This window comes from Protopterus annectens, chromosome 2.part2, assembly GCF_019279795.1.
Source record: "Protopterus annectens isolate FY-2018-M chromosome 2.part2, PAN1.0, whole genome shotgun sequence".
In the NCBI taxonomy this organism is placed as follows: domain Eukaryota; kingdom Metazoa; phylum Chordata; order Ceratodontiformes; family Protopteridae; genus Protopterus; species Protopterus annectens.
In genome coordinates this window covers 764,956,747-764,980,085 of record NC_056730.1, presented here as the reverse complement: position 1 = coordinate 764,980,085, position 23,339 = coordinate 764,956,747, and positions in this window count along the sequence as shown.

Genomic DNA, 23,339 nt, shown 5'->3' with positions numbered 1-23,339 from the left:
AGATAAGCTTGTCAAAAATGTATTTCCAGTTCAGGTTACTAAAGTTTTTCAATGTGCAGCCTTGAAAGCTGAATTAAGAGGGATGTTAATTCACCAGGCTACTACATTTATTAAAAAAAAAATGAAGGAACTAACAAAAAAAATTAATTTTGCAGAAAAATAACTATTATCTAACGTTGACAGTAATGTAAAGCACAAATGAACTCCCTACTGCTCATTTCGACTCCAGATTACATTTTGAACTTTCCCAGCATGAAACCAGAATCATGGACACCTATGTGGAGTAAGTCAAGATCACTTGCAGGTTTCTGGTTAAGATTTTACTGTGCTAATAATTTGATTTCTGTCCTGAATGTTAGTGGACCATTACTGCATGATAACAGTCTTATTCTTAAAACCTATTAGGAAGATATGTCAGTATCTTTATCCTGCCCACCTATAGGACTTTGAGAATATCTCCATTGATTTCTTGATGTGTTCCCTTTTTGTGCTATCCATTTTGCTTCTCAGCGCATGTTAATTGTACCATTAAATAAAGTGAATTTGAAGTGTATAACTTTTCTTAGCTAATGGTATTGTAGATCTATACTTGAAGAACATCTATAATTATCAATACCAAATACAAATATAGATTTACTTAACCATAAAAATTGCAGAATCATTGCTCTAACCAGCACTGGCCTTAAAAGGTTTGTAACCCTGTTGGCTAAAATAAAAGAAAACATTAGGACTCATACTGTGTCCATTTCCCTCTGCTTATGACATTTGTCATACTCACCAATTAAGCCATCAATTTCCCCCTAACTTGGCTTGCAAAGGCCTGCTGTATCCCTTCTATGTAGATGGGGCCTCTCTTCTCAGGAAGAAGTTTCCTTACAGCACCTTTCTTAGTGATTTTGATGACCCACTGGTAACAGCTGGAAAGAACGCATCATATGTGCCACTTGTATAAAAATTCTAGGCGCACAAGGAGAAGGTAATCCTAATTAGAAGGAATGAGCCCAACATTACAATCATGTCTACTTATGGCACTTGTCTTCTTAAGTCTCTGTTACTGACATATGGTAGCCTGCTCATTCAAGGGATTCCCACACCACTCTCCACCATGATGTGTCAATGTCGAAAACAAAATCCCAGTTCTTCCCAGCAGGATGGAGAATCTAACTTAACCCATTTAGGCCAAACCCCTAAGCACATTCTTGAATTAACCTTGGGTCACCTGAGTCCCCATCAGTGCTCTATTCCTCTATACCATATTCAGTCAGCCTTTTGTAACACAAATAATTGTTGGACCAAGCATTAACTATGAATTTCATAGTACTCTCCTTAGTCTCATGGTCACGACGTACAGACTCATGACAATCAGACTCCAGCCTAATGATAGGGCAGTATTCAAAATCTCAGCCTATTGCCCCACAGCAGGGCTGTGATAGTGAGGAAAAGAGTGCATTCAGACAGCAGTTGCAGGAACTGCTAGATAAAGCAGGGCAACAGGAATTAGTGTTGATAAAGGGTGACTTGAATGTGCATATTGGGACAAACAGTACATGATATGGGGATTTCCTAGGTCCACATAGGTGGGGTAACAGGAATAAAGAAGGGGAGGCAATTCTAGACATCTCTCTGACAAATGGATTTATAGTAGTCAACACATGGCTTAGGAGGAGAGACAGTCAAAGATGACAGACAAGAGTGGCCAACATGGAACTCAGGTAAACTTCATCCTCATAAGAAAGGGCAGTGGATTAGAATAAGTGATTGCAAAGTCATCTCCAGTGAAACGGTCAGCCTACAGCATAAACCGCTGGTTGCCACAATAATGAAAGCAGTGGTCAGAGAAGGCTCTAAGGGAAAAAAAGAGACTTGACTGATGACTTGGAAAATGACTAGAGAGAAAGCACAACAGTTCAATGAATTCTCAGGGTTGTAGTACCTCAAGAAGAAGAGGAAATAAGTGGAGCTGAAGAAAAATAGAAGCACCTCAAAGCATTCTGTGGGAGGACTACAGAACAGAAAAGATATGGGGCTATGCCAGGTATGGAAATTAGGTACATAAGGAAAGCTGGTGGGTGGGAGAATGCAGAAGCCCAGGAATTCTTCAAAAGAAAGGAGCACAGGAAAAAGTGGGAGATAAAAAAGATGGACCAGGCTAGGAAGGAATACTGGTTAGCTAACAAAGATAATAAGATAGGAGTAGCAATAACAAATAAGAAGGTATCAGAGGCACTCGACCAGCTTCTAGAAAATGACTCAGTAGATGGCACAAATAAACTACACCAGGTTTCAAGGCAAAAACAGAAAGAAAAAGAAAACAGACAACCTTCATAAAGGATGACAGCAACATCTTGCTCACCAGTCCACAGGACAACAAAGGCAATTGAAAGGAGTACTTCCAGCAGCTTCTGAATGAAAAAAAAAACACCAAAGCTGTACTGCCCCAGACACAGCTTACAATGAGAAAAGAGGAGAAGCCCACCAAAGAAAAACTAAGAACAGTTCTAATGAAAATGAAGTTAGGGACAGCAGCAGGCTCAGATGAGGCCACAGCAGAGGTGATAAAGATGGCAGGGAAGATAGTGGATCAGTGGCTCCTGAGGGTAAACATAGCAGTATAGAGAGAAAGGCATAGTCCAGATGACTATAGAACAAGCATACTAGCATATTGGAGCATGTTTTCAATAACAAATGGTACATTTACAACTGTGAGCAATACAGAGGTATCAAACTCCTGTCACATTGCATGAAAGTTCTGGAGAGGGAGATTGATAAACAAATATGTAGAGTAAAGATAAAAACAGACAGGACCAAAACCATGGCACATAAAATAAAAATAATTTTAATCAAGTTAGAGCTTTCATGCCACTCACAACAATTCTTCAGACCATTAATGACTAGGAAAGTAAATAATGTGGGAAGAAATAGCCAGGGAATTGTTATGGCTAGGCTTGTGGCAGGGCCTGAAGGATGATGGCTAGTGAACACCCTACCTAACCTAGATTGATGGTCTGAAGAACTGCCATGAGTGGCACAAAAGCACTAACCTGATTAAAATTCTTTTTACTTTATGTGCCATGGTTTTGGTCCTGTCTATTTTTATCTTGACATTTGATTTGTTGATGTCAGGCTTGTTAATCCATAGTGGGATACCATATACTTTTTTTTTTGTAAATATGTATAGTAGTAGAAAGAGATAACCAGTTTGGATTCAGATCAGGATGCAACACAACTGATGCAAAATTTGCAATGAGACAGATACTTGAGACGAAGATAGAAATGAAGACAGAGTCAAACTGGGCATTGCTAGACTTAAAGAAAGCATTTGACAAGGTCCCAAGAAAATAAATACATTTTATGTCATATCAGCATAGGAACACAGAATATAAATTACTCACTGAAACTGAAAAATAAAATAAACACTTTCATTCTTTAATTAACATAAGAACTTCATCAGATCTATTAACTGTGTACATAACCCTTTGAAATATAAAGTGTCCAGATCACATGATCCAACTACACCAATCAAATCAAGATAACAATTTAAACATGTATTAATACACTATGTAATACCTTACTTAAAATGAACTCTATTAAATTTTTACATTTAAAAAAAGCATTTAATGCTAGTACATTTGTTCAATCCTGGAAGCTTATCAGGTTCTAAGAATATTTTCCAGCTTATTTCTTTACATTTCAGCACGTTCAAATTATCATCACCATGGTTAACATTAAACAATTGGTCTAAGACAAAAAGTCAAACTTTTTAAAAGAAACACAAATCAAAGCACGCTTAGCAAATGCATTATTATAATCTCTGTTCTTAATAGCCAGTGTTTGTTTATAAATTCTGTTGGCCAGCTTCTTGTTAGTTTTGCCTACATAAAATGTTGGACAAGAGACACAGTAGGTTAGGTATACTCTGTCCTTATATTTACAAGTATATCTACTCAAAGCATATAACACTGAAAAAAATTTGTCATAACTATAGACTATTCGATATAAAATGGCATTGCTTACGTGATTGGTAAGAATAAGTGCCAAATGGTCCAATGTTGCTAGAACTTGCCTTAAAACTATCTGACTTATTGAAAAAGGATGACAAATTAAAATATTTCTTATATGTAAAGTTAGGTATATTACCAAGTGTTAGAACTAAATCACAGTTACCTAAAATTATATTCCAGTTGTTAGTAACAATGCTCTTAATATATTACATATCCAAACTAATGGGCAAATCGAAAATATTATGAAAATAATGTGTTCTGAATCTTTGACTTTTGCCTTATATCCACATAATAAAATGGGTGGAAATTTATCAATGCATTTGCTAATAATTTCATCAGCAATAGTTTGCAATTTATTTGTGGAATATCTATGACTTATAAAGCATTATATTCATTTATTTAACTCATTATCACAGCTAATTAATCTACTTAACCACATAAATTGTCCTCTTACGATATTCCATTTCATAAAATATGGGTGCATACTAGAAAGATGTAAATAATTATTGACAAATGTGGGTTTACAATACAATTAACTAGAAAATCTTTGGTAAATGATATCCAAATTAATTATCAAAAAAAAATTGCTGATGAACCTTTTGCACTAATAGTGAATTAAAAAAAATGGTACTATCATTTCTATCTGCAAAAAGCATCAGAAAATCATCCTGCACACTGTTCCAAATAAAAGTCATCTATGTATTTATAGAAACTTACATTACAAAATAAGGGATGTTTAGTAAAAAAATCATGTTCCCACCAAGCCATCACTAAGTTTTCAAAAACAGGACCCATTCTAGCTCCCATAGTAACTTGTTTCTTTTGTTGATAAATATTATCTTGAAACATAAAGAAATTATTAGCTAACACTAAATCCAACAACAAACAAATAGTATTAATTTGTCTTTTACTGATGGAAGTAAACTTACTTAAGTACATTCTTACAAAGTCAGTACCTATATCCCAAACAAAAGCTGTATATAAAGAAATTACATCTATGATAATTAGCATAGTTTCGCTACCTAAAAATGGTAGTTATTTAATGAATCAAGAAAAACCCATGAATCTTGTAAATAATATTGTGACTTTTATACAATAGGGTTAAGGATGGAATCCAGATATATTGATGTGAATTCTATCTTGCTATTATATGCAGAAACAATTATCCTAAAGGGTTGATTACTGACATATTTATGGATCTTAAGGATACCAAATATGAGACCTAATTTAGGATAATCTTTTTCTAAACATTCATAAATATTATAATCAATAAACCCTTGTGTCATAAGATTCAAAAGAACTATATCTACTTTAGCAAATTGTTCTAATGCAAAATAGTTAGGTACTAATTTATAACAAGTTTCATCAGATATATTATGCATACAAATACTGTACTGATTAGTGTCCCACAGAACAATCCCTGTGCCCTTATCAGCCCACATAAATCTTAATTGTTTATTTTTAAAATCTTTTAAGACATTATATTCTACCTGGCTTAAATTACATTTCTTGGTAACATTTTTATTGTTTAAAACTCATTTAAAGTCATTAATGCAGGCTTCAGAAAAAAAAACATTTAGAGTATTTTGAAAAATTGGATTTTATGTACTTCTCTTTTGTAACATATTTATGTTACCATTATTGAACCTATCAACATCATATAACATAAAATTTTAAATTTAATTTGCTCACAAACAACATAAAAACCACTGCTAACTATGTAAAATTTATAAATTTGGCTGGAATAAAAGTAAATCCTTTCTCTAGTACAGTTAACTGCTCAGCTGATAACTGTCCAGAACTAATATTAAAAAATGGAAGAATTAATTTCTTCTGCATCATCCTCTTCCACTTGTCATTGACTTGTCATGGGTTCTGTTAGACCCATGTGCCCTTTGATTCATATGATTTACTTTGGAAAAAAAAAGACCTTCGTTTGATGATCCAGGTGGATTGTGGAAATCTACTACATCTATTTTTTTTTTAATTTGTACCCAAAGAAGGGAATTCAGTGTTATAATCACCTAAACTGGCTACAGAACTCTGTAGATTAACTGTATTAAAGATGACTGAATTGCACTAATTGCCCCATTCCACTTTATATTGAGGTAATGTGTATTCTAAATTACTGCCACAACTGTCATCATCTCTTTTCAGTTTTTTTTCTGTTTCCATTATATAATAGTAGCAACAGGTCTTTCAGTTCTGGCTGGAATTCCATTATATAAAACATCTGCAAAAATGGAAAAATGTTGCTTTTAATATATGCATCAAAGTCCATAATGATTTTATTCAAATTCTCTATTTTAACTGTATTATGTTCAATCACGTCTTAATAACGTAAGCCCTGTATAATTGAAGAGCTCCACCAAAGTTTGATATATTTTATCATGTCTAGTGATGCTGTTATGAAATTCAAGAATGTGCAAACCTTTAGGAGATTGATTAATTTGAATACAGCACTCAAGGTAGTAGCTCTCATACCGTAAACTTTTTAATTTGAGTAATTTGAACAATTTTGATTCCAAACTGTAGGTTTGCAACTTACAATTACTTTCCGAAATGTCTGACTGCAAAACAGCATTAGGTATAAAGATGGAAAAAAGATTAGCAGTACCTTGAATAAGATGTTCAATAATAATATTAGATGAATCCACTGCCAGTGTTATATCAAGTGAGTTATTGAACATATTGGCAATAGGCTCCATAGCTGTATTTGGAGGTTGTTTAACAAACATGTTAAGAACTTGCTGTGTTTTAACAAGGATATTGTTGAGTGATTGGCCTAAAGCCACAAAATCAGATCAAGCAGGATGCAAGAATAACTACAAATTGGCATCCTCTCCCGAAGCTAAATAAGGAGAGCTAGCCGCCAAGACCATGTTTAGAATACTGAAATAATGAAAACCAAGTAACTAACCAAGAAAGTAGCAGTGTAGTACAACACAAATATGAACTGAAAAATAAATTGTATGACATGTCAACATAAGAACACAGGCTACAAATGACTCACTGAAATTCAAAAATAAGATAAGCACTTTCTTATCATAAGAACTTCATATCCATTAACTGCATACACAATAACCCTTTTAAATATAAAATGTCAAGATCACATGATCCAACTACACCAATCAACTAAAAAATAATTTAAAAATGTATTAATAAGCATAATATAAGATATCATAATTAAAATGAAATCTATTACATTTTTAAATTAAAAAAAAAACATTTAATGTTAATACATTCATTCAATCCTGGAAACTTGTCAGCTTCTAAGAATATTTGCCAGTGTACTTCTTTTCATTCCAGTATGCTGAAAAGGTCATAAACAATTGGTCTAAGACAAAAAAGTCAAACTTTTTAAAAGAAACACAAATCAAAACACACTTAGCTAACACATTATTATGATCTAGCCCCAAGAAAGCTGATTTGAGCAGTCTTACAGTGGTTTGAGGTTTCAGAATCATTGGTAGAATTAGTGCAAGCTAATACAAGGATCCAATGACTCAAGTATGAGCTATGTTTGGTCTCACAAAAAGGGTCTCAGCAGGAGTGGGTGTGCACCATGGTTCAGCTCTGAGCCCACTGCTGTTCATTGTGTTGATGGACTACATTATTAAACAGGTAATAGGGGACAGATCAACAAAGTTGGTATATGCAGATGACATGGCATTATAGGCAAATTCTGAGCAAGAACTTCAGAAGAGGAATGGAATAAAAACTGAAGGAACATGGGATGAAACTGCATATAGATAAGACAGTTGTAATAGTAGCAAATGGTGAATCAAAATAAGCTGAGAATTGAGATAGAAGAGAAAATAGGTTATCAGCTTCAAGTATCTGAGAGGGTTGGTTGAGGAGAAGGGAAGTCTGAGTTAGAAGGTCAAAGAGAGAATCAGAGGAGCCACAGCTAAGTGGCACAGAGTGTCAGGTGTAGTGTTTATAGAAGAATAAACCAAATGTAGAGACAAAAGGTGCCACAAAGAGCAAAGCTCCAACTAGAAAAACAATCAAATGAAGCACCTGGAGCCGCAGTAAGTGACTAAAAGCACTCAACATTAATAAATATACAGAAAATAAAATGCTTAACTTTCTCACCGCGTTTTTCGTTCCAAATGGAACTTTCTCAGATAATACAAAATAAAACCAAACAATCCCTTAAATACTCACTCAAAAATTAATTAACCAATCAAAATCCCAATAGGTCAATCAATATCCAAATCTCATGAATATTCATCAAAGGTTAAAATCACATAAAAGTCACACCCCTGAATTCACGAATCCTCCGTGTAAGACTTAATAAGTCTTACTGGAAGGCTGCAGTTGAAGAGTATAATGTCAGCGTGCCATGTATATTTATGAGGGCATGCTGACTCAACCATAAGTCTTACATGGACCATGTAGGAAAGCAGGGGTCGTGTCCGACTACCGAGCAGTCTAAATATCCACGTCCCTGCAAGGGTTGGAAAAGTAAAATGAAAACACACAAGAGCGAGTCCGCTCAAATGTCCTTGCACCCAACACCACACTCCCTGACATTGTAAACCCCCATCACAGTTATAAAAAGTAAAACACTCATTTTATTTTTTTTTAATTCCCGAAATAGCTGCCCATATTTGCGCGTGTGTACGCGGGTGTGCCCATTGCTTAGCTGTAGTTAGAAATTCAGACATGGAAGAGCATAAGAAAGAATGTTTATGCAAATCACACCAAATAGCAATAGCATCATGGTAGAGCATTTGCACAAAAAGGAGGCATTCACGGCTCGAGTCCCACCACTCCCCTTCTTATTTATGTTTTAAATCAGTATATGAAATAATACCTGACATATATGATTAAAATATTAGTAAAAAGCAGTGAAATGGCCAATGTATCAGTGAACAAAATATATATTTTTAAAGGATCCTGCTATATAATTGCCCACAGTTAAGCAGCGCTTTACCCAGCGCAATAGAGTTGCCCATAGTTTAATAGGGCTTTACCCAGCACAATAGAGTTGCCTAAAGTTTAAGAGCGCTTTACCCAGCACAATAGAGTTGCTCAAAGTTTAAGAGCGCTTTATCCAGTGCAATAGAGGTGCCCATAGTTTAATAGCGCTTTAACCAGCGCAATGTGTTTGTGCAGACGTGCGCGCCGTGCCAACCAGGGCACCGTAGGGCACCGTGAAGCAACGTAGAGCAAAGTTGCTTAAATGCAGCCACACCCCCTAGCCTGTCTGGACAGTATTAAACATCATCAAAACATCATCATTAAACAGTATTGACATCAACAGCAACAGCTGGCAGTGGTCGCGGACAACCAACAGATCACAGCCGCTCCCGTAGTGGCAGTACCAGCCCCAGCAATGCTGCGGCTGGCCTATCCATTGACCATCCTAGTAGACCACGTGCATGTGGCTCTGGCCAGTCCCAGCAGGGACATGGGTCCAGTCATCATACCTCTGCCTCTGATGATAGTACCCAGTCAGGGTTGGTACCCGATACTGTCCGTAGCACCCCTGCCAGGCACTGGTACCATTTCCGTGGCCAGAGACAGTGATCTGTACAGCCTAGCAGGTACAGTCTGTGGCTGTCCCACAACCTCCCGTATATGGCATCTACATGGTGGAGCTGTGAGCATAAAGACACACACATATTAACCAAACAACTAGGGCTCACACATACACATGCACATTACATCAACATTGGCTCGTGCTGTCCTGTTGTCCCTCACACACACACACACACACACACACACACACACACACACACACACACACACACACACACACACAGACACACACACACACACACATGTCGATTTGATGGGTCAGTGTCGGGCTCTGGCAAACCAACAACACACCCTGTGCATATGATGACACTTGTGCCAACTCCTGTCATCTGTTACATTGATGCAGGGACAGGCTAACTTGGTGATGATGCACAGGGTGACATTATAGCAGTGTAGCAATATTAGCAAGTTGTCAACAGGAAAGTGTAATGATATTCTTGTAGGTATATCAGAGCAGGCATTATGCATCAAAGCTCTGATTGTCAATGTAGCATTGTTTACACCAGTGTTAGGTCTGAGTATGTATTTTCCACCCATGTGCCACTTGGCTGAAGTGTAAAGTGTTGCCAGCATGTGTTAGTGAGTGGACAGTACGTGTGTGGTGTGTGCAGTATAGATTAGCAGGCATACATCTGTGAACATGGTGGGTGCACACTGTTTGCATGTACGTGCATAGTGGACACATGGGACGTGTGACATACCCTCTTGTACACATTGTTAACATCTCATAGTATCTTTCGATGGCCAGTATGCATTCTACTACAGATATGTACTAACATGGGTACACATGTGTGTATGACATGGGTTGACACTATGCTGTGGGTGATACTGTTAATGTCTGTCAATGATTTGCAGTCTGGTAGTATACATAACCTCAACAGCATGACTATAACCAATCATTAGATGATGTCCTGACAAATGACCCACAGTTGTAGGGAACTCAGTAACAGTTGGATCCTTCCAGTACTATACTATAACAGTAACCAATGTTATTGACCTCCACCCATTCCTGGGACAACACCTTTTTGGTATATAGCCCTCATAGGTACATGTAAACACACTAGGGATATGTCCAGCCACATCTGGAAATGCATGCATTGGCCTACAATGCATTCCATGGATAGGACGCATATCCTACGCAAGGGTATCATACAGACAGATACCTGTTGTCCGATACATGCTGTATAGCAGTAATCCGACTATGGCATAGTCATCTACATTTACTATACATACTATCCTGACAGTACCACATAGGTGGTAGCCCTCAACATATATGTTGGGTACCAATGTGTACATACAGTCACGTGTTATGTCATCTGTCCCTTGATATCCACATATCCAGAGGTATTGTGGAGTCCCTCGGTGTATCACATAAGGCATTAGGGGCCTGCATGCATATCCACAAGGCTGTTGTACACCTATAATGATTGTCCATTATTGCCAGTCGTTGTTGTGTATGAACATGTCTGACATATACCCCAGGCATATACCCTCACTCACACAACTCTACAGTAACTGTCATGGGTGTGTGTGGCACAGATGACCTTGGCCACAGATCACTACAGTGGCCGACCTTGTCACATGCATACATATGTGACCTATGATCTGAGAAGCAGCGGCACAATCTGTCAAAAGTAACAAATGTATTCATGTAGTATGCAGGCTTCACACCTATCTACTGATTGAGGTCACATGTACACATATTTATTTGCCACGTAGATACCTGATGTGTGCAATGCACATACTGTTTTAATCATGATATGTCATACCATTGTAAAAGCAAAACCCACACCACATTGGCCAACTGTGTCACACACACACACACACACACACACACACACACACACACACACACACACACACACACACACACACACACACTCAGCAATTGCAGGATTCAAACCTCTACCAAAATATGTTATGATACTAGTGAGATACACATTAACACAGTGCATCATATGCTTTACTGGGTGGTTTCTCTTCTCCTGCTATATTTGTAGGTTGCTGACATCATCAGACTTTCCAAAGAGGAATGTACCTCTTTTAATGTTTTTTCCCAGTCTCCAAAAAGGGCACTCCTCTCAAAGGAAATCACACACATACACACACTGTCAGCATTTGCAGGATTCAAACCCCGACCTAACTCTGTTATGATACTAGAGATACACATTTACACGGTGCACTATATGCTTTATTGGGTGGTTTATTTTCTCCTGCTATATTTGTAGGATGCTGACATCATCATACTGGACATGGTAATGTGTTAACACTTTGTTTTATGCAATTCCAGGAATGAGCCATGTGGGTCAGCAGGTGTCAAAACCTTGAACAGGACCCCATAATTCTTACCTTGTGTGATCTATCTGTGGACACATTAACATTCCTTCATATGTCAACACATATTTATGCACACATTGTTGGTTTTGTGGATACGACATGTGTCTGGGATGTTGATAAAGGGCTATTCAAAGTTTATGTGGGACATGTGTAGCTCTGTTCAGTGATGTATGTCCTGGGTGGCTGCCTTGCAAACAGTCTAGCATGTTTGGGAACCATTATCTGTACATGAACATACCACAGTTGGTAGGGTTGTGTGTTTGTCAGCTTCTAATAGCTGTGTTTATGACTTCAACCATGATGGACTCCATGGCCTTGCAGATCAGACTTCATAGACTTACTGGACTATACTTCCCATGGTGTGTTGTGCACCAACACTTGTGGGGAGTGCCATATGTTGCTGTAACACATTCAACGGTTCCAGATCCTGTGGAGAGGGTGAGGCTCAACTGACTGTTCAGGTGCAGGGTCTGTTTGTTCTGTAGTTCATGCATGACACATATTGGGAAACAATGTAATCCAATTGTTGCCATGCTTTTGGCTTTGGGGGGAGCTGTTCAGCCATTCTACATGTGATATCTCCTGGTATGATGATAGGGACTATCGTCAGTGGGAGGTGGGTATGTATATATGGGCCTGTCTGACAGGATGTCGGCATTGTCAGTCAGGTACAGTTGGCCCTGACTCAGGACATATATGAGTGTACATTGCTATTTATGACATAGCTGAAGGAGGTGTCATGATTCAGTCTGGACTCCTTCTCAGCTACTCTTTACAAAACACCAACAAACCTGAGCACTAATCCCTGTTATACTCTTTTATACACTCAACACCCTACTGATCCTTTGTGATCAGGCTACGGAGTATGTCATCATAATATCCTGGCATGTCCAGGGGTCAGTTTCGTGTGTACACTCCAGTCCAGCTGGTGAATATTGTGATTCTGACACAATGTCACATCTGCCTCATGTACACAGACAGCCCTCTCCTCCTCACAACAAACTCATATATATGTGAGAGATGCACCTATATAGTCATACAGGAGGCTGAGCTCTCTCGACCCACGACTGGCACAGTCTATCAGGTGGTGAAGGTAACGACACACACCACATATCAGTCTCACATAAACCTATAGTGGCAGCAATCAAACCACATTATCATACATAAACATACTTGGAGGCTCTAAATAAACTCTTCCTAAGCAGCAGAGACCTCCAAAGCAGACACACAAACAACTGCTACCCCACTACAATACCCACATATCACATAGTTCACAATGTCAGTGTGCCACACAGTCACTGCCCTTCGGGCTAAACAACACACAGAATACACTTGTAATAACTGACACTTATTGTCAGACACACTGACGTCCCACTCACCAGGCCAGACAAGGGAATAGTCACTTTGAGCTGTCTGTCAGGTGCTAGGATCCGCCACATAACACATGCACTCAGATCACTCCAAAATAAGTACAGGACTGGCTCCATCATTGTACATGCTGGTGTGTAAAACCTCAGACGTTCCTCCCTGGACCACATGACATGATACATAGAGGAACTCTCTGATCATGTAGCCCAGGCCAGTATGACCCTAACCTTGTCTAGTATGTTACACTCACCAAGTATGATGTCACAGTATACAGACAAACGTATCACATTTAACAGTTGGCTAACATATTGGTGTCATTCAAAGGGGATCCAGTGTCTGTCAGGCTGGGGTGGCATGCTCGACATGCCACGTAACTTCGCTTTGGACAGCTTGCACCTGTCACCCTTGGACTTCCGAATACTGGCTAAGGCTCCTGCTACCACCATAGTGCCTTTTTAAGCAGGGCTCAAAAGACAAAACCACCTCCATAGACATTACAGAGTAAATGAAACAAAGGGTAATGCTGCTCAAAACCAGATGTGTTACCCTCAAATTGCGCCCACTCAAGACTCTCCTCAGTATGGAGAATAGCGATATCTGTGCACTAACAGACACCTGGTTCAGGCTCACAAATGCACACCAGCACTACCAGGTTATGTTTCATACCATGCTTTCTGACCACAAGACTCGGAACAGGCAACACAGATAGGGGGAGTATCCATACACATCACAGATACACACACCTCTGGGTTAGTAGCACTGCACGAAGCATCACAGACCATACATATGCAACTAACATTGTGCAAAACTGCCTTTCAGTTTGTTGCCTGCTACAGGCCACCTTCCCAAACTCAGGAACCACACTCGTCTTTCCTGGGAACAATGGAGAATATGAAGGTCTCGCCAAACACAATTATATTGGGTGACTTCAAATACCCAAACATTGACTGGGGATACTACTCAAGCCCCAACACCCTCGCCCAACAATCGCTACTATTTGTAAACTCATATGCTATGGCACAACCGGTCACCACACCCACAAGAGGGGAAAACATATTGGACCTGATCATCACCAACATGGGGACTTTATGTTCCACACCAGTGATATACCCCTCATTGGTAAGGTCAGAACATACATTGATCTCACTGGACATCCATATCCTGTCCCCACACCCATCCTGGGTAATCTTGGTGAACTCGTCATAAGCCAATGTCTCACTTCACCAAATCAAGGTGGTATCCTTCAGAGATCCTGGGACATTGGTAAATACGGCTCAGACTGCTGAATCCTTTAAATACACATTCTATGGACACCTAGTGGACTGCATGGATTGTGCTATCCCAAATAACAACAGGACTCACTCCTCCAATGGCAGGGGACCTGTCTGGTAGACCCCAGCCATTAATAAGCTATACAATGACAGGAGGAAGCTACTACTTGATAGAGCACAATCCCAGACAGGGAAGGCATCTGTGATCTGTACTAGCAGACAGCTATGATCACTCATGAATTTATCTAAGGGCCGCTTCTAACGGACAATTTGACCAGACACGTAGGACAATCACAAGGCCTTCTTCAGTTATGTCAGGAACCTGGGTGGACACTCACTGATATGCTGTGAGTTACTGCATACTGACTAAACATACCCTGAACCCACTGACATTGCCAACATCCTGGCAAACAGGTTCAGTGCAGATGTCTCCCCCCCATCCCCCCTAAGGAGCAACTATCCATCCCAACAGAGTGTAACCTCTCTGACATCACAACTTAACAGGTGAGAGCTGCCCTCCCCAAAGTGGACAGCACAGCATCAGTGGGACCAGGCGGTGTCCCGGCCTGCATCTTACACGAGCTTCATGACAGACGTAACCCTCACATTACGTCACTGTTCAATATCGGAGTTACTACAGGATATGTACCCAAGGAATGGCGTACAGCGACAGTGGTCCCGCTCCACAGAGTTGGTGCCACAATGGACCACAGACAATATCACCCTATAAGCCTAACTAGCCTGTTCTGCAAAGCTATTGTGCGTATTGTCATGGGACTCATACACATAGACATCGGGAACCTACAGACACTGTGTCCTACACATTTCAGCATTGTTGTGGGCAGATCTTGCCTCTTGAACCTGTTTGTATTCTTTAAATGGCTACCAGGTCCATCGATGTAGGGACGGTTGTCCACACAAACTACCTGAACCTTGCAAAACCCTTCAACACAATACCCCACTCAGCCGTTATGCATAGGCTCACCAGCCTCGATATGCACACATATCTCACATGATGGATTGCTACCTGGATCAGGGATGGGACCCGCATGGTTAGAATTGTAGGTGCCATGTCTGACTATAACCAGTTACATGTGGCATCCCATAAGGCTCAGTCCTGGGACCTCTCTTGTTCAGTATATATTTGTCTGACGTACAGGCTAACACAGGGGGAATATGGCTGACCATGTTCGCAGATGACTGCAAACTGGGTGCCATAATCAACTCTCCAGCTGTCACATGCATACTCAAACAGGGTCTGACAAAGATGGATGACTGGTGCCTGAGCCATGGCCTACAACTAAATGCCATTAGTTGCATAGTCATCCCCTTTCAGAATAACAACAAGCCCACACATTACCACATAGGTAGTAATCCATTACGTACAGTAGGAGTTGTTAGGGGTTTGGGGACATGACTTGTTCGTACTGTCACCTTTGACAATCACGTTGCCAAAGTGGTTGGACAGACCTTCTATATAGCCCACCTTATCCCATATGGTTTCACATCAAGATCAAGTGAGGTCATTGTGCTCCTATACTCATCACAACCATGCTTGGTTATAATGCCACATTTGGGATGTACCTTACCCAACACCTGCAGCAAGTGTAATGGCCACAAAAGTTCGTCACCAAGCAGATCTAGAGACTCACACGGATGCCCTCCACAGTTCAGATACAGTAACTCCAGCTCTACTCAGTCGCTTACCGCCTACTCGGATATGATTTGTGCATGTTGTTTACGGAAATACCCAACCCAGAATTACTGGACATGCTCCACCTCAGGATATCCAACTACCTTGGAGCTACACACTCCAGGGACATATAACTCAGCACAGATGTTAATAAGACATGCTGGAGGGACAGATTCTTATCCCAGAGGCTCCACTCACTCCGGATTGTAATCCCAGTTTTGCATAGGCAGAGCCACCCACTGACCACCTACAGGAGACATCTTGACAACTAGATGGGTGATCGCATGTTTACCCCTGGGATATCTTCTGGGTCCCTGCTACACAGAGACACACTAGCCTAAATGTACATGGGCTATCTTGTGTGACCTACTATTCACAGGCACAGTGTAGTAATCTGACAAGGTTGCGAAAGCCAAACACATTCTGGCTAGGCTTGTACATGCCCAAGGGCAGATAAGCCTAGTATTGACCTCTGAACCTATGATAATGTTTGGGATGCACAATATTTATTGCTGATACTGTTTGCAGGTTTTTATCATCTTTGCTTTCCCAGTTTCTATGAACAACCTAGGTATCTGCAGAACATATTTAATTATGACAGGGTTCCACTATATTATATATGTGTCTGTTGTCATATAACTGTGTGCACAGGGTGGATTGCTGGATAGTGAGAGGTTCCTGGGTTAACACATGCAACTGCCAGATATGTGTGGCCCACTGCTGTACTCAGACATGGCCTAAGTGTGTGAGCATGCCCAGTTCAGGCTTTCCGTGTTTTGTTGCCTGACATTTGTCTCATTTATTCAAGTGTGTGAGCATGCCCAGTGTGACCTTTCAGTATGTTGCTATCTGAGGTCCACTACATTTGTTGATGTGTGTGAACATTACCAATATTAACATTTATACTGTGTGTGTCGGAAGTCAGGTTCTATTCTTACTGCAGGACTCACGTTTGTCATAACTCGACAGGGATTATGCTGTGCCTGCATGGTTTCCATGAGATACTTTGCATAGACTTATCAACATTTCTTCATAGAGGCTGACCACCGCAATACTGTCATGGTTTAGTGGTTCAGTACTATAACTATAGTGCACAGTCTCCTGGGTTCAAGGCCCATCACTGCTTTATCTTTTCATACTGAGCAGATCAGACTGCTTAAGGGCCAGTAGAGCAAATATGAGCATGTTGGCTTTTGTTGAGCTATGCCCTACTTAGACCAGGCTTGTCTGACATTGCTCAATATTCACAAACATTGCTGGACGTTGCCCAATATTACTCAACATTGACCACAGTTGTGCTAGTTGGTGTGTGCAATTTTGTTTACCTAAACTACATGGTGGTAAATGCTGTTTAGCACTGCTTTATATTGCTTAACAGATGGCAATCAAGCCTCAGTTAGTGCTGCAGGGCTGCCTATGTCGGGTGCACATACTACACTCCCTATACATGTTTGAAAAGAGGTAGTGTCAACTTAGGTATCCCTTTTACTATATGTGCAAGTCAGAGAGAGGTATCATTACCAGAGTTCCTACTGAGCCAGTGTATGTGCTATGCATTGCCTCTTTGCCAAAGCCAAAGCATACTGGGCATGCCTCCTTCTGCCTACTGGGGCAGGCTCAGGTTGTTTCTCCTCCGAGTCACGCTCTGCCTGTGATGGCCTTGGCAATGGTGGGGGGCTGTTTGGCCCAGGCCTATGCTGGTCCTGCTGCAGCTGTTTCCGCAGGATCATATTATGTAGCATAACACATACCATGATCATTTGGGTACATGTAGTTGGTGAGTACCACAAGGCTCCACCAGATGTGTCCAGGCACCGGAACCGTGACTTGAGCAGCCCAAACACACACTCAATTACATTTCATGTTTGTGCATGTGCCTCATTAAGGCGTTCCTGTTCAGGTGTGTGTGCATTTCGGATGGATGTCATCAGCCATGGCTCCAGTGCATAGCCAGCATCCCCCACTAGTTGACCATGTGGGATGTCCCCATTAGCAAATGTCCGGTACAGCTGCATCAGATACCAGCTATGAGAATCATGGTAGCTTCCAGGGCAGCCAGCACACACATTCAGTATTATGCTCTGGGCATCACACATGACCTGGCAGTTGATGGAGGGGAAGCCCTTGCGGTTGAAGTAGACTCTACCCTGCTCACCGGCTGGTGCTTTGATGCGTATGTACTTGCAGTCTATTGCACCCACTATCTCAAGGTATTCCGCTATTTGCTGGAAGAGACACATATTGCTGGCCAATACCTCACAGGAATTGGGGAAATATACACGATCACCGACATGTGCTGACATGGCATCCAGGAACTGGTGCAGTACCCTGGATGCTGATGCCTATGATATCCCCATCATATCACCAGTTGGTCTCTGAAAGGTACCTGTTGCTAATATTCTTAGGCCAACACATACCTTGGTTTCCACTGGGATGGGTTCCTCACTGTTGGTTCTGTGTGTGAGGTGTGGCCTGCACAGCTCAACAATTTGCTGCAAGAGGTCTCTGTCCACTCTGTAGTGCTCCACTATCTCCAGCTCATGTAGCCCCTGGTAGGTTTCCCTGGGCCTGTACACTCTTCTCCGTCTCCTCACTGTGGGTTGTCCAGCAGCATTCGCATTGTCACAACCCTCAGCATGTTGCATATGTCACCTTATAGCAGCAATGACAGCCCCTAACATTTCTTTGTCTCAGTAAAGATTTTTCAGTTTTCACTTCTATTAGCTTACTGCAGTGTTGCAGTGTCTCTTGTGAGAAACATAATGGACTGTTGTTTGCAGAGTTTTACGTGCTGGGCTGGGCTGGACTAGTGTACTGCCTGTGAAATTGCCTGATTCTGATTGTTTTCACTGCTAGCTCTGCTAGTACTCCCTGGTAGCTTCCTACTATTTGTTGTGCTTTCTTTTTCCTTTTTGTTTCCTCAGGGGGCAGCGCCGCTCACACAAGCGCAGACATGCTCACAGCAGCTCACACGTGCACACACATGCTTACACGGACTAAAACTTGCTTATTCTTGTTAAAACGTGTGCACACCAGTGCAAACGTGCTTACAACTCTTTAAACAGCCTTATACATGCTTACTCCGACTTAAACATGCGCACTCACGCTTACACGTGCGCACACTGTCTTACTCGGGTTTACAGGCATGCACACGCACGCATACCGCTCAGCAAGAAACTTTAGTGTTATCCACGGCATACACCTTCAATTTCTTGACTTTACCTAGCTTACCTGTTGACACACCTCTTTCAATGATGTGTAAATGACAGCTGACAAATGCCACTCTGCTCCAATGAGCTTCACTTCTTTCATACATACCCCACTCGTGATGTCACCTATCTTCTACTCTGTTACTCACCTTATCCTACTCCTACACTCCACTGACTGTGCTCATTTGCTATGTAAACTTGCGATTCACTATCCTAACCCTCCTTTGCATAGGATTGCCTACTAATGCTTGGTTACATCTCTTAGACTGAGCTTCCCCCCCTTAGCAACCTCTACTCGGTGGCCATGTTGTCTTCTGCCTACCATTCACCTGCATTGTAAATTCATATTACCAATAAAATCCACATTTGTGGATCTTAATTATTGATTTTCTGCTTTTTAGGATGCAGCACGTTTGCTCGGCGCTGCGCTATGCTTAAACCCCGGAGATCAGGATGAAAAAAAGTTATTTTATTTTTATTTTGCATCACTTAACATTGCCAATGGCCATATTTTTGGCCATTGGCATGCTTCCTCCTGTCAATGCATCCTGTTTTTGGAGCTGTCAAGGCTCCATTTTGCTATTTGCAGAACTGTACTCAGTTGTCAACTGAGTACATTTCTACAAATAACACTACTCCTACTCGGACAGGGTCAGGTTTCCTGGATCGCAAAATTACCCCATTTGCACAGCTTTCACCTGTAATTGAGGTAATTTGCATATCCAAGCCCTGTCCGTGTAGGACTAGTTTTGGGAGCTCTGTTGCATGCCCCTATCGGCTGTTCCTGGATCACTCAGCAGACATGTTGGCTAGATGGAGTCTTACTCTACTCTTAGACGCCGTGCAAGCCTTCGTGAATCTGGCCCACATAAAATTAATCAATGACTTTAACATATACCTATATTTATATAAGAACTTACATTCACAATAAATGTATACACACACACACACACACACACACACACACACACACACACACACACACACACACACACACAGTCAATATGACCTGATCTGATGTTAAAAACAAAAATATGCATGTATTTCAAACACCCACATAACCAAAACTGTTATAACTTGTACTTCTGTTTGATATAAAGGAGAAGCATAGACATTAAAGATATTATAGCACTATCTAGTAGTTCAACAGATGAGTTACTCCTAAAAGGAAACCATATATATATATATATATATATATATATATATATATATATATATATATATATATATATATATATATATATATATATATAGTTTCACTTCATAAACACAAATTGCTGAAATATTGAATTTCAGAAATTCATGTCCATGAAGTCAAAACTTCAAAATAACGAAAGTGCATAAGCGCGAATAGGACTATGTCGAATTTGTGCTTATGCATGTACGTTATGTTCTGGAAGTGTTTGGCTGGGATGGTGTCTGCAGTTTAAGGTGAGTGAGTGTGTGTGAGTGTTTTTCTAACATGTACGTGTGGGTTAGGGTAGGTAGTTGGAGGTATGATTGTGTGTGTTGGCTGTGTGTGATTATTTTTTTCATTACTGTTTGTGCGATCTCGGAGTTAGTATATATAAGTACTAAGGGTGTGGAGGGTGCAGAGGAGCTTTCCCCCTTGCATTTGTGTAGTGTAGGTGTGTGTCTATGTGGTGTTTTGTTGTATTTAATTGTTTTGTGGTATGGGTGTTATGGTTTGCGTTTTGTGTGCTGTATTGTGTATGTTTTGGTTTCATGATTGTGAAGTGTCGGTGTTGTGATGGTTTTGGCTTCAGTATTTCAACATTTTGGTAATATGAAGTGAAACCATTTATATATATATATATATATATATATATATATATATATATATATATATATATATATATATCTATATATATATATATAGATCTTCTTCTTCTTCTTTCGGCTTTATCCCAGTTAGGGGTCGCCACAGCAGATCACCTTGTCCGCACATTGATTGGCAGTGGAGTTTTACAGTGTCGAGTTGCCAGCCCGGCGCCCAACCTTCCACAGAAGGCACACACACACGCACACCTAGGGCCAATGTAGAGTGTCCAATCCACCTGCAGCATGTCTTTGGGATGTGGGAGGAAACCGAGACCCCCGGAAACCCACCCGACCACAGGACAGATGCATGCTCACCACAGAAGGCACCCCAGCCGAGGATCGAACTGGAGAACCTCTTGCTGTGAGGTGGCAATGCTAACCACTGCACCACCGTGGCTGCCCATGTATATATATGTAGATATGAGCACTAAACCTATCACTATTCCCATCAAAACCAGACAGGTGAACAAAATATTAAAATATTATTAATCATTTAGTGCGTAAAAGCAGGGAAAAAAGGCAGGTATATAGTTAAACATCACAGCCTAGCAGACCTTAACTTCAGTACTGGGACTATAGAGATGTTTGACAGAAGAATGCCAAAGAAGCTGAAAGGTAAGGTGTAGAAAACAGTAGTGTGACCACTACTACTGTACAGTGCAGAAACCTGAGCAATAAAGGTAGAGCACTTGAGGAAGCTACAGGTGATAGCGATGAGGTATCTGAGATGGGTAGTAGTAATCCCACTGGGGACAGATGAAGAAACAAGGACAAAGGAGCAGCCAGAGTAGCTCTATCTGCAGAAAAGGTCAAAGAGATTAGATGATGATGATGGCTTGGGCACATGTACAGAAAAGCAGAAGACAATCTGGTGATGATATTTTGGGACAGACAGGAAGAAGGCACAAGGAAATGAGGGCATTCACAAAGAGCTGGAGGGTTTATGTGGGTGCAAACCATTGACAGTCAGGCATCAGTGTCAAAGAAGGTAACAAAATGGCATTGAATAGAGAGAGATGGTGACAGTTGACACAGCACCCTGGCCCCATGTAGAAAATAAGGAAATAGGGGGTTTGATGATGATGATGATTTTACAACAAATTGTCAAAGGCATCTCTTCTGAAACCAGTGTCTTTCTAAAGCACAAATATCTTGCTCAGTATACTAAATGTTACTTATATATATAGGTAAAACCTGATAACATTGACGACCTGTGTTCCTCATGACAAAAGTTATATGATCTGTTTACTATTTTTAATAGGATATCTGGACTAACTGAAGATGATTGCGCTTGGCAATTGGCACAGCTTGGAAAACTGTTACGCATATTAATGACTGAGCTGATGAGATGAATAATATAAGGCAAAGTGAAAAAACAACACATTTAGGAAAGGAAGTGTCCACTGTCAGTAAAGATCAATCAGCCCATATTAAACATGATACTATCAATGACAACTTTGGAATCAGGATACAAATGTTCAGCAACCTGAGGTTTCAGTGCATATAGAAGAAAAAAAAGGAAAGACAGAAAAAAATGCTTAGTGTATATTATGCAAAGATAATATACACATAAAAACACACTGTTATGTAACACACAGAGTACAGGCAATGGTAACACTGTTAAATCAGAAAACATTTAGTCTACAGAAAAAAGCATACTTTTTCCAACAGAGAATGTAGAAAAAGAGATAAGGGTCAAGGAAAAAAGGAAGAAATTATAACTAAATTTGGACGTATTGAAGAACTTTACTGTAAGAAAAAAAAAAGAGAAGAAGGACAGAAGGTGACAACATCAGTCTAGCTGTAGAAATACAAACACAGCTGGATGAGAATAATATGCTTACAACTATACAATGACTCCCTATTACTATTCAGAAATGTGCACGCTGATGGCCCCAGCCCAACCAGTACGCCCGTTGTAAATCCCACAATATAACAACAGAAAAAGGTTCGGTCACCCAGACTTTTTTCCATTGGTATAAAGTGCCCCAAAACCTTTTTTTTTTACAATTAAAAAAAAAAGAGAGAGAAAACAGAGCAATGCAGACGTTTTCTCCGTTGCTTCCATTTCAAAGCATTGATGTACTGG